General features: G+C 39.3%; 1 pseudogene; it reads left to right on the forward strand.

The window, feature by feature from the left end:
* LOC124974389 (polyadenylate-binding protein-interacting protein 1-like) overlaps positions 1 to 13,398 on the forward strand; it is a 14,111-nt pseudogene extending 713 nt beyond the window's left edge.
* The last annotated feature ends 4,170 nt before the right edge of the window (positions 13,399 to 17,568 follow it).

The raw sequence follows: 17,568 nt of genomic DNA on the forward strand, positions 1-17,568 counted from the left end.
CACAGGGATCAGCCTGTGGTCCACTCCTCCCAAAGCACGGAGGAACGGGCCCGCTGCCCAGCTCTTCCATAAGACCTGAGTGAGGCGCAGCGGCTAGAGCCGGCCTTGGGCGCCTTCCTCCGTGTCCTACCAGGAGCACAGCTGCCCTCAGAGGAGGAGGAGGAGGAGGAGAAGCATATCGGACGGTTTCGATTGGGCTCCAGGTACTGGTCGGACTGGAGCTGGGTCCTGAGCCATGGAGGAGACGGACCTGAGGGCGGCGGGTTCCCCAACGGAGTGGGGCCTGCCCAGCGGTGGCGGCAAGAGCCGCAGCCACAGCCCAAAGCCCGGGCTTCCTGCACCCGCCGCCGCACGGCCCACCGCTAGGGGCCCAGAGCGGGGCCACCGCAGGCTCCCAGGGGCCTCCCTGACCTGGGGCGCTTCCAGAACAAAGGAGGCCCCTGAGAGCTTCACCTACTCCACAGTATAAAATCTCACCACAGAAATCCTAGTCAGCAATGGCTAAACCCCAGGTGGTTGTGTCTCCTGTGTTAATGTCTAAACTGTCTGCGAATGCCGCTGAAATTTACCCATCAGGTTATTCTTCTAATTATGCAGAATCCTACGAGGATGGTTGTGAGGATTATCCTACTCTATTAGAATATGTTCAGGATTTTTTAATCATCTTACAGAGCAGCCTGGCAGTTTTGAAACTGAAATGGAACAGTTTGCAGAGACCCTGAATGGCTGGGTTACAACAGATGATGCTTTGCAAGATCTTGTGGAAATCATCTACCAACAGGCTACATCTATCCCAAATGTCTCTTATATGGGAACTTGCCTGTGTAATTACCTGTCACATCATCTGACAATAAGCCCACAGAGTGGCAACTTTCACCAATTGCTACTTCAAAGATGTCGGACTGCTTTCTTCTGTCTGTCCTACACACTTTTCTCTATCCTCCTGGCTTTCCACTCTCTCTAGCATGTGCCCTTTTCTTTTCCTTTCTCTTTTCCTCTCATTTTCTCTTTTACCCTGCAGGGAGACACTGTTTGCTTAATAGATTCCCTTATGTGATTTCCCGTGTCTGGCAAGGTTCTGTGGAAATTCCTTACATTGGTGCTGTGGACTCTGGATTGGTCCTTCCACTGACTAAGCAAGCAGAACCCCATCTAACCAACCAGTGCCCCTGGATAGGCTCCACCTTCCATTCTGCCCGGTCACTCTGCTCTGCATTTATCACCGGACTTCAGGTTGGTGAGTACGCCAGTTTAATCTGCTGAGTGGTTTCCCAATTTTATGGTGGAGATCTCTCTCAGGGTTGAGGCTCATCTCGTGCTCATGCACTTGTCCTCAAAAATCCTGATATCAGGTCCTCAACTCTTCTTGGCTTTGGCCTGACCCCACATTGATATTTATGTGATGACATGATCAATGTGCTGCCCCTCATCTCCAGCTCAGTACTCTGGCCTTGGGACACCCTGGCCACAAACTCAGCTGCATCAGTCCCCACCATGGAATTTGGGTCCTCCAATCTGGCAGATTCCACCCTGGGACCCGACCCCCCCACCCCCCGTACTTAAAGTCATCAAAATGTATTTGTGTAATGACACACAGCTTCCGTGAGTGAGCGGGCAGATGGAAAGGGATTCCTTATTTTCAAGCCTTTTCTTTCTCGCTTCTTAGTTCTTCCTGTAGGCTCAAGAATCTCCAAACCATTTAGAATGATATTAGCCATGGGCTTAGCGTAGATGGCCTTTACAATGTTAAGGAATGTTCCCACTATCCCTATTTTTTCTAGTGTTTGGAGCATGAAGGGGTGCTGTATTTTATCAAATGCTTTTTCTGCATCTATCGAAATAATCATGTGATTCTTGACTTTAAGTCTATTGATATGGTGAATTACATTTATTGATTTTCTGATGTTGAACCAACCTTGCATCCCTGGGATGAAACCCACTTGATCATGGTGCACTATCTTTTTAATATGTTTTTGTATGCGATTTGCTAAAATTTTGTTGAGAATTTTTGCGTCGATGTTCATTAAGATATTGGTCTGAAATTTTCTTTCCTCGATGTGTCTCTGTCTGGTTTAGGAATCAGGGTAATATTGGCTTCATAGAATGAGTTTGGGAGAGTTCCCTCCTCTTCTATTTTCTGGAATACTTTGAGAAGTATTGGAATGAGTTCTTCTTTAAAAGTTTGGTAGAACTAGGCTAAGAACCCATCTGGTCCTGGACTTTTCTTTGTTGGTAGGCTTTTGATGACTTCTTCTATTTCATTACTTGAAATTGGTCTATTTAAATTGTGTATGTCCTCCTCGTTCAGTTTAGGCAATTCATATGTCTCTAGAAACCTGTTGATGTCTTCGAAATTTTCTATTTTGTTGGAGTATAGATTTTCAAAATAGCTTCTAATTATGTTTTGTATTTCGGTCGTGTCTGTTGTGATATTTCCTTGTTCATTCCGAATTTTAGTGATTTGGGTTTTCTCTCATCTTCTCTTTGTTAGTGTGGCTAAAGGTTTATCAATTTTGTTTATTTTTTCGAAGAACCAACTATTTATTTTGTCAATTTTTTGTATTGTTTCTTTCGTTTCAATTTCGTTGATTTCAGCTCTCAGTTTAACTATTTCCTGTCTTCTACTACTTTTGGTGTTGGTCTGTTCTTCTTTTTCTAGGGCTTTGAGCTGTAGTGTTAGGTCATTTATTTTTGAGTTTTACTTCTTTTATTAAATGTGCTCCATGAAATAAATCTTCCTCTAAGTACCGCTTTCATAGTGTCCCAGAGATTTTGATATGTTGTTTCTTTGTTCTCGTTTACCTCTAAGAATTTTTTAATTTCCTTCCTAATATCTTCTGTTATCCATTCATCATATAGTAGCATATTGTTTAATCCTCAGGTGTTGGAGTAGTTTCTGTTTTTTACTCTTTCATTAATTTGTAACTTCAATCCATTATGATCTGATAGAATACACGGTAGTGTCTCTATCTTCTTGTATTTGCTGACATCTCTCACCATGCACGAAACTAAACTCAAAATGGATTAAGGATCTCGGAATCAGACCAGAGACTTTGCATCTTATAGAAGAAAAAGTAGGTCCAGAGCTTCAACATGTTGGCTTAGGACCAGACTTCCTCAACAGGACTCCCATAGCACAAGAAATAAAAGCAAGAATTAATAACTGGGATAGATTCAAACTAAAAAGCTTTCTCTCAGCAAAGGAAACTATCAGCAATGCAAAGAAAGAGCCTACAGAGTGGGAGAAAATCTTTGCCAATCATACTTCAGATAGAGCGCTAATCTCCAGAATCTATAAAGAACTCAAAAAACTCTACACCAAGAATGTAAATAATCCAATTGACAAATGGGCTAAGGAAATGAATAGACACTTCACAGAAGAAGATCTACAAGCAATCAACAAACATATGGAAAAATGTTCAACATCTCTAGTAATAAGAGAAATGCAAATCAAAACCACCCTAAGATTCCATCTCACCCCAATTAGAATGGCAATTATCAAGAATACAACCAACAACAGGTGTTGTCGAGGATGTGGGGAGAAAGGTACACTCTTACATTGCTGGTGGGGCTGCAAATTAGTGCAGCCACTCTGGAAAGCAGTGTGGAGATTCCTTAGAAAACTTGGAATGGAAACACCATTTGACCCAGCTATCCCACTCCTTGGCCTATACCCAAAGGACTTAAAATCAGCATATTACAGAGATACAGCCACATCAATGTTCATACCTGCTCAGTTCACAATAGCCAGATTGTGGAACCAACCTAGATGTCCTTCAATTGATGAATGGATAAAGAAAATGTGGTATATATATACAATGGAATATTACTCAGCCATAAAGAACGATAAAATTATGGCATTTGCAGGCAAATGGATGAAACTGGAGAATATCATGCTAAGTGAGATAAGCCAATCTCAAAAAACCAAAGGAAGAATGATATCGCTAATAAGTGGATGATGACACATAATGGGGGGTGGGAAGGGTTAGTGTTGGGGTTGGAGTTGGGTTTAGGGAGGGGGGCAGGAATGGAGGAAGGAAGGACTGTATAGATGGAGGGCAAGGGTGGGAGGGGAGGGGGGGAAGGGAAAAAATGGCAGAATGAATCAAACAACATTACCCTATGTAGATTTATGATTACACAAATGGTATGCCTTTACGCCATGTACAGACAGAGAAACAACATGTATCCCATTTGTTTACAATTTTATAATAAAAAAAAGAAATACAAGCAATCAACAAACATGAAAAAAAATTAAAAAAAAATAAAAAAATAAATATGAACAGGAAGCCTATGAATCGAATGAAAGACAAATAAAGCAGCTAAATCAAAAAAAAAAAAAAAAAAAAAAGAATCTCCAAACCTAAATTGAAAGGACCTAAGCATCAAGTTTCTGCTAGAGACCCTTTCAGATTCAGATCTCAGTCAAGGCTTACATTGAAATGTAAATGGAGGAAGGCGCAGTGGGAGACCAGTTTCAAAGCAAGGAAAAAAAGTGTCCATTTTAAATTTCTCCTGGGCTACAACTCAGAATACTTTTCTCCCTTTCACCTTTTCTCTCCTTCTCATTTTCTCATGTTATAATTAATAACCATTATCATTTTTCTTCTAGGACTTTTGCTTTTCTTAAATGCTATATTTTGGAGCTCACAATTTTGATCCTACATACCTAGGTTAATTTTTGATCAGTTCTTTTTATCCAACTCTAGAGTTATTTTTGAACATCCGTTACATTGCAATGGAGATAAATATTACAAGGTCTTTGCTTTTGTGTTAAATATAAGCATGGATAAAAATTAAAATTTTAAAAAATGGATCCAAATATTTTTAATTCATGTGATTTAAAGAGGTTCAATTTAAATTGGGTAAACTAATAGAAGTAAAATGTCCTTAAAATTAACTCACAAGTCTCTAAGTAGTCAAACTAATAAAACGTTGATGTTTATAAAATGTCTGACATCAATTTTTCTAGGACTTTTCTTCAACAGGAGAGAGTCAGCAAATACTGTTGGTACACTTGTCTGATATCTTGGTTTTTCTACAATAAGATGAGTGATTACTCAAATGTGTTTGTTGGAGACATCTGATTAATTTATAAACATATTCCATGGAGTAACATACTTAAAAACATCATTCTTTGTATATTTAATGTGTTCATATTTTTTAGGTATACAAGCCTTTAAAGCAGAAAATTTATCAAGCTGCTGTTCTCCAAATTAACCTTGTCTGTAATGGTAAACCTATCATTTAATGTTCTATTATAGGACCTGTCATCAATAGGGTATATGTAAAATGACATTTAAGAGAGAGTGTAATGCACAGTAGCAAAAATGGTACAACAGTGACTGAAATTGGGGTCTCTGATGACCTCATGGCTGTGGCATTCCTGGTGCCTGGGAGTACTCCTGTGCAGGGGCAAAAGATGCCTAACTGCTGTGGCAGTACATTGATCTCAGGCACACAGCTCTTGGGCAGGAAGAAATTCTTTTGCTAAATAACCAGTATTTCATCAGCTCCCTTCTCTGGTTCCTGCCCACCTTACAGTAACTTTGGAACCTAACATTGCACATGTATAAAGATTGTGACATAACTCTTTAGATGTGCATTTCTATCAGAGAACAGAGCTCCAACTAATCTCAGCTTAATCTTCAAAATCTGTGTTTATACTCCTGTGCTCCTCACTGAAAAGCCCCACATAACCTGAGATAAGGCTCTGCCTCACAACCCTGCTACACATTACAATGGCTCCAAAGTAAGCCTGACTTTAGCTCATTTAAAGTTGTGTTCAAAAGTTTAATGTTTGTTGTAAAGATTACTGTGATCTCAAATGGGAACTCAGCCAAAATTCAAGATAGCTATTGCACAAACTGAATGTTTTACTGTTGGTAATTCCATTTTGTATTTTTTTGTAAACTGTAATTGTTGCCTGATCAATATTTTGCAGAAGTATTGTTTCAAGAGAAAACATCATAAATTAACTTGGAATAGTAAGCCATCACCTATAGGACAGATAATGTAAACCCCAATTAGATAAAAGGGGGTAAATAACTGTAAAGCTATAGACATTGAAGCTAAAGCCCAGTACTCTTACTTTATGACTGGTGAGACTGACTTGCTTGATGGTTAAGATCAAACTTAGAGATAGAGATTAAATACAGAGGTCAAGAAAATTCCATATTTGGGTCTTGCCCTCAAAGTCAGCCTGGACCCAGGGAACAAGAGGACTTCTCCAAGGAGCTTTGCAACTCTGGGTAACACAATCTCCTGACCAAGGAAATTGATGAGGCCACTAGAGGAAAAGCCACTCAGTGCACCTGCTGCAGAGGAGGGTCATGGAAAAAGGGAGACACCCCTAATGCTTCCAAGGGGATCCACCTCTTTGAGAAGACCCTGCCTAACCAATGGCACTAATGGAGCTAGGAAGCTGCTCTTAAGTTCTCTATGAGTGACCCCTGTGGGAACTCAGCTGACTCTTTAACAGATAGGAACAGGTCACGTTGACCAGCTTCATCTTAAACACCTAGCAAAAGAGTTAAAATCAAAATATAGCCATTCTTGGGCATTTGAAATAAATAATTCTTAAATGTAACTTAAGATGTACACTTGTGTTAGCCCACTAGAATAAAGACTAAAAGCTACAAAAAAGAGATTCTTAGGCAAATGTGCCTAATAACTATCAAGAGAAACTGCCAGAGTCAGAAGTTTTTAGTCAGTTTAAGGCCTACAGACACAGGTAGGCTTAATCTACGTTTGCTAGTATCTCTACTAAATGTTGTGTTTACATTCCTGGTAACCTAGACAATGTTAAAGTTCTCAAATAAAGGCTTGTCCTCTCCAGCCTTTGCTAGGTCTTCTCAGTTATTCCACCCCCTAGTGAGGGATTATTGACTTCTGTCACTTTCATTATAGTCACTGGCATGTTCCAGATTCTGCAACATTTATATTGTATTAATCTCATTTCAGTACTCATGTCTTTTGTTCTTCTCTCATAGAAGAACCCATCCCCAGATGCCTCTACAACCTTCTCTTCCCTACTGGACTTCTACCATGAACCCCTCAATTGACCCAATTTCTAAAAAGGAAACTCCAAACTGCTTGCCCCACACTGCCCCCTTCCAGCTCAAGAAGCCAGATCGGTCATCACTCCTTTTCCCTTCAGCATTGAAGCTGTTCCTAGAATTAGAGGAGTAAATGAAGTCAGAATTGGGGATAGGCAGTTAGTGTAGAAATAGGGGATCAGTCAAATTGAGGAAATGAAGTCCATCAAAATCATCTGCCTTTGGAAGTCTGGAAGGAGAATGGACTTTTTACATCTCACCTGCAAAACCAACCCCAGTCACTTAGGCAGGATGGAGAGAGAAGGCTTCAAAAGAACTGGAGAGCAAAGTATTTTCTTATTAAAAAAAATGGGGGAATGTAATGTATAAAGCTGCTACCCTGCCACAGGTACAGCCATTTTGCCCATCTCCCAACCACTTGTCAATCTGTGAACATCCTGGCTAGCTATTGGTTCATCCGTCAGCTGCAAGTATCCTTCCCCGATATTGGTCCCCTGTTAGTCGGCAGAATTCAACTGTTTTACTGTAGCTTCCCCGCATCTTTTTCCTTTTTTCTGTCTGTCCTACACACTTTCTTTATCTCATGACTTTCCACTCTCTCTAGTGTGCACCCTTTTCTTTTCCTTTCTCTTTTCCTCTCATTTTCTCTCTTACCCTGCAGGGAGACACTGTTTGCTTAATAAATTCCCTTATGTGAAAAAAAAAAAAAGATGTTGGACTGAATATGAAGTTAAAGATCAAGTTGCAAAAGGAGATGAAGTGACTCAAAAATGATTTCATGCATTTATACTCTTTCTCGGAGAAGTTTATCTTTAACTTGGAGCTCAAGGGAACAAATGAACAGGTTAGAAGAGCAGATATCCTTCAGGTTGATCTCTGGGAATTGCTCAATGTCTATTCTCTAATCCTATGAATGACAGCTTAATTTGTGCAGTAAAATTACTGAAGTTGTACCGGGTCAGTTTTGGAAGATGCCTGGAAGGAAAAAGGAAAGACTGATATGGAAGAAATTATTCAGAGAATTGAAAATGTGTCCTGGATGCAAACTTCAGCAGAGATGTTAAAACAGATGCTCTTGAAGCTTGTAGAACTCCAGTCAAGTAATTGGGGTAGAGTTCATGCAACTCTCAACATATGGAGAAGCAACACCTGAAAATGATCTAACTACTTTATGAATGAACCGACATTTTATACAACTGATGGTGTTCCTTTCACTACAGCTGATCCAGATTACCAAGAGGAAATATCAGAATTACTTGAAAGAGAGGACCTTCTTTCCTGATTATGAAGAAATGGAACAGATTGGTGGAACAGGGGTGATGATACATATTTTGATGATATTGATGATAAGATGGACACAGAGATTGAAGAAGGTTATGAAAAGTTTTGTTTGGAATCAGAGCATAAGCAAAACAGTAAAGTTAAATTTCAGCATATCAGTTTTATAAAACTGTTTAGGTATGGTGATTTAGCAGAAGGCAGGAAATCAAGAAAACGTGTGACACTTATACCAAATTAAGGATGCTGAGTTATGTTACTAATTTATGTACCTTTAATTTTGTTTAACACTCTCTGCCCAAAATAAACTTTATCCCTATAACTTAGAATGTGTATATTTATAAAATAGCTTATCATGTACAGTTGATTCCATTGTTTGGCTGCAATAAAATTTATTTTGAAATAATTGAAATGTTGAAAGTAAATTTTGCTAGCTGGTTATATATTATACCTTTAGTTCTTGAGGGGGACAAATCTTAGCCTAGAAATACATATTACTGCAAAAATGTCTCATACTAATCACAATAATGAACTCTTTAAAGTCTTGGAATATATCAACAACTGATTTACCTATGTAGATGCTATTTGACACCAAGGGCTTTAAAAATGTCATTAATGGGAAAAAAATCTTAGAACTTCCCTACTAACAACCAAGACTCACCCTTCACTGATAATTTATTCTAATTCAAGAATTGTTCTTTTGTTTCACGTCACTAACTTCATTGCCTGAAAGCTTAGAACATTATTTCAGCTTTTATTTATATGGTTTTCTCACTTTTACTTTGTAGCATGAGTTACAGTGACCTTTTTTTTTAAGTTAGAGAATTTTACTAGATATTTGTCATTCAAGTTTTCATTCGACTTTGTAATCAATATACCTTAAGGATCACTTTTCTAATACTTCTATACTGTACCCCCTCAGCCCTATTTAAGTAGTAGCTTTATTTAATGTCAAATCTTTTTCCAACTAACTGAAACTTGTATATAAAAGGGTTGCTTGTAAATATGCATGTAAATCGTTCTGTAATAAGTCACTGTTTTACACTTGGTAATCTGTGTCTGCTAATAAAGTTAGCTTTCTTACTTTTCTTCTTGTTTGTTCAGTTTGAATTAAAATTACCTGAAAAAAAAATAGGAGAATAAACTATCTGCATGTATGCAGTGGCAAGGATTAAGAGGAAAAAGGTCTGTACCAAGGGCCCAAGTACACAGTAAGTGCTCAATAAAGTGGACCAGAGATTTCAGTTCCTCCAAGACAGCAAGAAATCAGAAAGGTGCTGTTCATGAAGGTCTGCAGGAGTTCAGAGAAAAGGGAGATGGTGCCGGGCAGAGGGGCAGGGAGGAGGAACCAGGTCAGCCTGGGTCCTTAAGTGTGGCTGGGAGGTGCCTGGTGGGAAAGGCAGGCAGTGTCTGGGGTCTGTGCACCATTGGGTTTGGCTGGCATGTCGGGTCCTGGTTGGAATGAGCACTAAATTTTCCATTATCCTCGAACCTCTTCATTCACACATGATGGAATTGTTGATTGCAAATTGTCTCCTTCCCTTTATTCTAGAAGCACAAGAAATTTGACTTGGCAAATTCTGTTTTGCTAGCTGTTTTTCTGCATGTAGTTTCAAAGTTGTTTTAGAAACCACCCCGTCATCTGTGATTCAAATTTTGGCCTTAGTAAGACAGAACTCAATCCCACTTAGTCTAAATTAAGGGGAGTTTGGGAAAGTGGTCACCAGCCACCGCCTGTGGAAACCACCTGCTGGCCCCCCTCCCTATTTGTGGGGTCCTGGGGGGACCCTGAGGTGGTGCCCACCTCTCTCAGGTGTAGACACTGGGATTCTGTGGGAAGAACTGGTCTCTCCAGAGAGCTGTTCTGAAGCCTCAATGTTTGTCTTCATTCCTTCACAAGCTTCTGTGGCCAGCCACACACAAGTGCCTGGGGCCATTGGGGTTTGCAGTCTGGGCCGCGCTTCCAGGCTGGTGATGAGGATCAGGTCCCCAGGGTGATGAAGTCCTCCTCTCCTGTCTCTCATCCAGGCTCAAATCTACCTTCCTCCTCTGCTTCTTGGGGTGGGGAGCTTGGGCGATTTGAATGCGGGAAGGCAGAGGACTGCAGGGGTTAAGAGCCTGGAGTCCACAGCCAGGCCTAGTCCTGGCCTCTGTCTTCTGCCCTGTCAGCTTCTGGGACCTTGAAAAAGTCTCTCAGTCTCTGTGCTTCAGTTTCCCCACCTGTAAAATGGAGTTAACAAGGACACTAACTTCACAAGGCACTCAGGAGCATTTGTTGAATTAATAATTGTAAATTTCTTAGAGCTCTGCCTGGCCCCAGGGGACTCTTACCCAGATGTTGGTAAACCCTCATGGTTTCTTGTCCTCTCATCCTCCAATGGGGCTGTCCCTCTCTCCCACTGCTGTTCCACTTCGGACTTCTCCTGACATCCTTCATTCATTCACCTAGGCTGGGCACTTGCTGAAGACCAGACCCTGACTGCAGTTGTAGGGACACACTGATGGACAAGGTCATCATGGCTCTTGTCCAGGGAGCTTCATCAGGGGACACTTGCACACATTCAGTCTGTGCCACCTGGCAAGAAGCATCCCTCCAACCAGCTGATACTCTGGAAGGCTGAGGCTGTGGAGGAGAAGCACTTGGCCCAGGACTCACAGCTGGCTAGTGGCAGAGCCCCGTCTGAGCCTCCTGTGGTCCCATCTTGTCAGCCCCCCAGTTTTCCTGGAGACTTCTGTGTGCTCCTGGTATGTGGCAGCCCAAGGAAGCCATCCTCAGACAGATGGCACTCAATGCAGCTGCAGGGCTCCCCAGTGCCCTCCATCTCATCTGTGCTGCTGGGACAGGGGATCACAGGAAGAAGCAGGGGGTGCCTGCAGGCTGGAGTGACCCAGGGCAGTTTGTGAATGCTGCTCTGCTCTGCTATCTTCTCCTTTTAGAAAGGTCAGGTAAATGGCTTAGCTGTGGCTTGGTCAGGTGGAGTGTCCCTGGGACAGCCTGGAATAGCTCCTCTCCTAGGGCCCCCGAGGAAGCCCACTTTGCCAACTCCTACTTTCCAGCCTCTGGCCTCTGGCACCATAAGAGCATGCATTCTGTGACCACCCAGTTTGTGGTGCTTTGTTGTGGCCACTCCAGGAGAACCCTACAGTCTGTTGTCCCTGCCCATCTCCTGGAATGAAGTTGTGGCTAGAGAGGGACCTGTTTTTCTAGTCCTTTGGATACTGCTCTGAAGAAATCTCATCCAGGGTGGACCAGACCTGCAGCCCAGAGCACGGGACTGGATGAGAGGAGGCAGGAAGGGGCCAAGCCACTGAGATTACAGGTGTGTGCCACCATGCCCAGTTCTCCCTGAAATTTTTCCCCTGATCTTTTCCCTAACCTTCTCCTCCCTGATCTTTTCCCCAGTTTTCTTTTCCCTGACCTTGTCTCCTCCCAATCTTCTTTACTCTAAACTTCTCCTCCCTGATCTTCTTTCCCTAAACTTCTCCCTGATCTTCCTTTTCCTAGACTTCTCCTGCCTGATCTTTTTTGTCCTGATTTTCTTCCTGATCTCTCTCCATAAACTCATTTTCTCTGAATCACCACTTTAAAATGCCCCTCTTCCTCATGATGGGCAGAATTACAATCTTTCAGTTTCTGGGACCTTGATTCATTCTGAGTTGAGTTTTGTACATGATGAGAGATAGGGATTTAATTTTATTTCTCTGCATATGCATTTTCAGTTTTGCCAGGACCATTTGTTTCAGACATTATTTTTTCTCCATTGTAAGTTTTTAGCAACTTTGTCTAGTATGAGATAACTGTACATAGGGGGGAGTGTCTCTGTGTCTTCTATTCTGTACCATTGGTCTACTTGTCTATTTTGGTGCCAATACCATGCCATTTTTGTTACTATTGCACTGTAGATCTGCATTGTGATCCCTACAACTTCCTCCTTCTTGGTAAGGAGTTCTTTGGTTGGTCCTAAACCAGTATGATTAAGATTTGGACCTAATTTTTCTTCCATTAGGTGCAGGGTCTCTGGTCTAATTCCTAGGTTTTTGATCCATTCTGAATTGAGTTTTGTGCATGGTGAGATATAGGGGTTTAGTTTTATTTTGCTGCATATGGATTTCCAGTTTTCACAGCACCTTTTGTTAAAGAGGCTATATTTTCTCCATTGTATATTTTTGGTTCCTTTGTGTAGTATGAGATAACTGTATTTATGTGGGTTTGTCTTTGTGTCTTCTGTACTATTGCTATACCTGCCTATTTTGGTGATGAAACCATGTCTTTTCTGTTACTATTGCTCTGTAGCATAGTTCAAAGTCTGGCATTTTGATACCTCCTTCTTTACTCTTCCTGCTAAGAATTGCTCTGGCTAGAGTTTCAAGGACAATATTTAATTGAAGCAATGAAAGAGGGCATTTCTGACTTGTTCCAGTTTTTAGAGGGAATGCTTTCAGTTTTTCTCCATTTAGAATGATGTTAGAATGATGAATTAGCACAGTCTTTACAATGTTTAGGTATGTTCTACTATTCCCAATTTTTTTTAGTATTTTGAGTATGAAGGGGTGTTGGATTCTATGAAATGCTTTTTCTGCAGCTATTGAAATGATCATATGATTTTTACCTTTAAGTCCATTGATGTGATGAATTTCATTTATTGATTTCTGGATGTTGAATCAACCTTTCATCCATTGGATGAATCCACATTGATCATGGTGCACTATCCTTTTAATATGATTGTATGCAATTTGCCAGAGTTGTTAAGAATTTTTGCATGTATGTTCATCAGGGATATTGGTCTTCTTTAGAAAGGGAGAAAGGAAGATTTCTTTCCTTGATGTTTCTTTCTTTGGTTTTGGGATCAGGGTGATAATAGCTTCATAGAATGTGTTTGAAAGGATTAGCTCTTATTCCATTGAATAAATAGGAGTAGTGGTGGATAAAACCAATACTCCTCAAACATTCAAGACTTTGAAGATCTTGAAGAACTTGGCTGAGAATCCATCTAGGGAACCCCCATTTCTTATGGAGAAAGGCAGCCAGAACCATATTGAACTTCTGGAAAATGAGAAGTAATTATGTATTAGGTCACTGAGGCCTAGGGTTTTGTCAGATAGAGCATGTACGGATAATTCTGCCAATTAAGTCATTTAAGCTCATTCAACTGAGGAACTCTCAAGACCTGATGCCAAATCAGGGTGAGAACTACTTACATTCATCACACACTGTTTGTCAAGATGAGTGTTCCCTCAGGGGCCACTGTTTGGCTTTAGAGTTATAGAAAATATCAGAGAAATTGTGCTCACAGGCACTCTTTATAGAACTGGTACCCAAAATAGTACAAGGAGCATTTCTGCAACTATATAAATGATGACTTGAAACAAAATTTTCAGCAATCCACTAAATGAGGTATTTTATATTTACTTACTTGCTTTGCTTTGGTTTCAGATTCCAGGCATACACATCTCTGTTTGCTCTTATGCAGTGCTCAAAAAGTAAATTTTTTTTCCAGGTGGATGGTTACACATCCATGCCATTTAAACACTTCTACAATAGGAGAAAGCAGGAAGTACCTGACAGCTCATCACTGCCAATCTGCCAATCTTATTGCATGGGATAAAGAATCACACTTGGCAGGAAAACTGGAGATGCTTGCTATCTGATATACTGGCTTCAGTGTTGTGACCCTTAGAAACCACACTGTAACAGGAATACTGATGACACTGAAATAAATAAATATATAAAGTTCTTTTCATAGCTCCAACCTTATCTTAGATTTGCCATGAAGCAATAAAAAATGCATTAGTTGACTGTCATGGCTGGAGTCTTCTTCAAGGGAACTGATATCTGTAGAGAGAATTAGGAAAATGAAGCTTGACATGTTATCATTTATACAAGAATTGCTCAATTTGTAGAGACCTATTTAAAACTAATTGGCTAGAAAGCAAAACAAGTCCTTGAAGAAATGAAGAAATGAAACTTTTGAAAGCACATTTATCTCAAAAACAAACATTCAAGGTAAATATTACTCAGGACAGTTTTAGCTTTACCATAAAACTTTGATATTTTAGAATTGTTTTATACCAGAAATGTCAAGAATTTTTCACAATTTATAAAATGTGTCCAATGAAAAAAATCAAGTAATTATTTTGCAAAAATGGGCTTTTTAAATTATGCCTGTTCATCTACAAAATCTCATCACTATTACTTGAAGGACACTAGTTATAAAGAGATCTTGGTGCCATAAAATAGACACCTGGAGGAGCATCCTTGGGTTATTTGTGATGTTGTGAGAGTGTGACAGTGTGTGTGGGTGGGGGCAGAATTCTACAGAGAAACCCCAGCTGGGAGGTTGTCTAAAATATTCATCCTGTGTCCTGTTTTCCAGATTTATCTGTGTATGGTTATGTAGAACAAATTAACCTGCTGTAAGACTAGCACTCAATCTTCTCACTTGGGAACAGGAAGATCAAATTTCATTCTTTGTCTACCACTGGGGCCACCTGCCACATGGATGGAGTCAGTTATTTCCTGGGCTCAGAAGTATGGCTCAGAAAATGAGAGATAATAATGCAAAAATTTGCCCCATAATACTCTGCTGATTGGTGGACGTTAAAACTGAAAAGAGCTCTGCAGAGGGAGAAGTTATTTCTCTTTTTCTACAATTATCCAATTATTGTGACCAAAATCTAGTAAGTATACTGCACACTCTCTTCCAGTTATCATTAAATATTTTATCTCTGCTAGCAAAGATACCATTTCTACTCAGTGCTTTCACTAAAAATATCTCTCCTCTATCATTGTAGTTCATAACTGCCTCTATCATTGTAGTTCATACCTGGAGTTCTGTTTGTTTGGTTTTTGCAAAAAATGATTCAATTGGTTAGTGTCCAACACATATTTATTGAGGTTTTTTTTTGCCATGCCTTAAATAAATACAGGAGATACAATGAAGAATTGATGATCTCTCTCTGTTCTTTTGGATGTTATATTTTCATGTGATTTTTATTTTTTATATGAGTGTGGGGAAATTACAGATATTTAATTAGCACTCTGAAAAAGTAGGGTACCATGTAAAATAAAAGATGGAGGGTATTTGATTAGCACTGTGGAGAAATAGGGTAGGATGTAAAATAAAAAAAAACAGAGGGTATTAGGGAGAGCCAAGGGGAAAATTACTCTAGGTTGCAAGCAATTTACCACTCAGGAAGTGGGAGAAAAAACTGTATATCAAATTGTCCCTCAACATAATATTTTAAAACTAACCATCTCCTGTACATTTTCTGAATCAGGAATTGGGAGTGTCTATGGGGTGTTTCTGGCTAAAGAGGCAAGCTGAGATTGTAGTCAATTCAAGAATCAACTTATGGATGTACATCAAACTCATGGATAAATGTGCTGTCCACCTCATATCCTCACTGGCTGCTCATTAGGCATTTTAATTTCTTTCATGTGAGCCTCTGTACAGTTCTTCTTGTAACATGGTAGGTCACTTTCTTTATACTGAAACATCTTTCCAAAGCAAAGTACCACCATCTCTGATGTGTGTTCTTGGTTAGACAAACAAACCATGGTATGGCATAGAAGGATACACAGAAGGATGGAAATATCAGGAAGCAAGTGTTGTTTAGGGCTATCTTTGAAGCTTGAAACCACAATGACTATCATAAGAAAATTGGATTTTTTTTTTTGCAGAGTTGTCATTGGAAAGTGTTATAACATAATTCATACTTTAAAACATTTACCCAAGTTAGAAAATAATATCTACTCAAGATACTCAAATTTATTCAAGTTGCAGGGTGGTCAAAAGATAAGCAGATAGACACAAGGTTATTGTCATTGTTCCAGTAAGAGAACAAGATCTATTGCTGGGTACATAATGTTTACAGAAATTTGGATAAAGATATATTTAGAGTATATTTTAGGTATTCCTAAGAGCATTCACTTGTTTTCCACACTAATTGCCAATACAGACAACACCCAGCCTTGTTATTTATCAATCAACAAGTAAGTGTATTTTAAAAATTTATTCTGCACAATTAGAATTTAATCACTAGAAAATAGTAAATACTTTAATTTTATTATCTATACCCTCACACAAAGATTGAGTCATGGTATAAATAAGTTACACGTGGGGATAAATTCAAAATTGGCAAAATGTTATAATTATTATGAATGGTATTAAGGCATTAGTACAAATAAAATTAGCATTTATTAGGATCTCATGGAATGTTAGGCATTAGTTTAAAGACATTAAACACTAAAACTATTCAAAGTTATTATTTACCTCATTATATAAAAATATGATATTTGGAGAAATTAAGTGCTTTCTAGATTACTAATATAGTAGTTAGTTGAGTCCACATTGGAAAACAGGTTCATTTTATTTTATATCCTACTCTATAAATCAATGTGGAGTTTGCTACCTCTATTACTGCATTCTTTTCATCTGAATTTCTTGATGCTTCAACCATGTAGGGTTTTTTTTTAACCATTAACTTCATCTTTTCTTTTCTTTTCTTTTTTTTTTTTTGGTATCTGGAATTGAACCCAGGGATAAGCTCTGAGCCACATCCCATGCCCTTATTTTATTTTATTTAGAGACAGGGTCTTCTTGAGTTGCTTTGGGCTTTGCTAACATGCTGAGACTTGCTTTAAACTCATGATCCTTTTGCCCCAAGCTCCCACAGCTGGGATTATGGATATGTGCCACCACACCTGGCTCACATTTACTTTTGATGAGAAAATAAATTTCATTGAGTAAAAGTTGTAATACAAGGTGTATTGAATAACTCAAGTTTTTTTTTTTTTTTTTGAACTGGGGATTGAACTCAGGTGCATATTAACACCTTCCTACATTTCCAGTCTTTTTATTTATTTATTTTTAAATTTATTTTGATACAGGGTCTTGTTAAGTTGCTGACAGTCCCATGAGGTTTCCTTGATTGGTCTCAAAATTGAGATCCTCCCCCTCAGATGCCTGTAAGTAGTCAGGATTATACAAAATTGCCACTCTGCCCATCTGAATTTCTTAAAATACATTGAAGAAAACATTCAGAATGCACTTCAATGGAAGAAATACCTACATGCAAACTTTGTAATTGAATAAGATGTTACAGAAAAGGAAAGAAAAAGAATCTCTCTACCCAAGGTTCGCATTAGGGTAAAAGTAAAGCTCTAACAGGAGGCTATTTGTATAGAAACAAGTCCTTATGTTTTAAATATAGAATATTCATCATTAACTTA

The sequence above is a fragment of the Sciurus carolinensis genome, unplaced genomic scaffold (genome assembly GCF_902686445.1).
Source record: "Sciurus carolinensis unplaced genomic scaffold, mSciCar1.2, whole genome shotgun sequence".
In the NCBI taxonomy this organism is placed as follows: domain Eukaryota; kingdom Metazoa; phylum Chordata; class Mammalia; order Rodentia; family Sciuridae; genus Sciurus; species Sciurus carolinensis.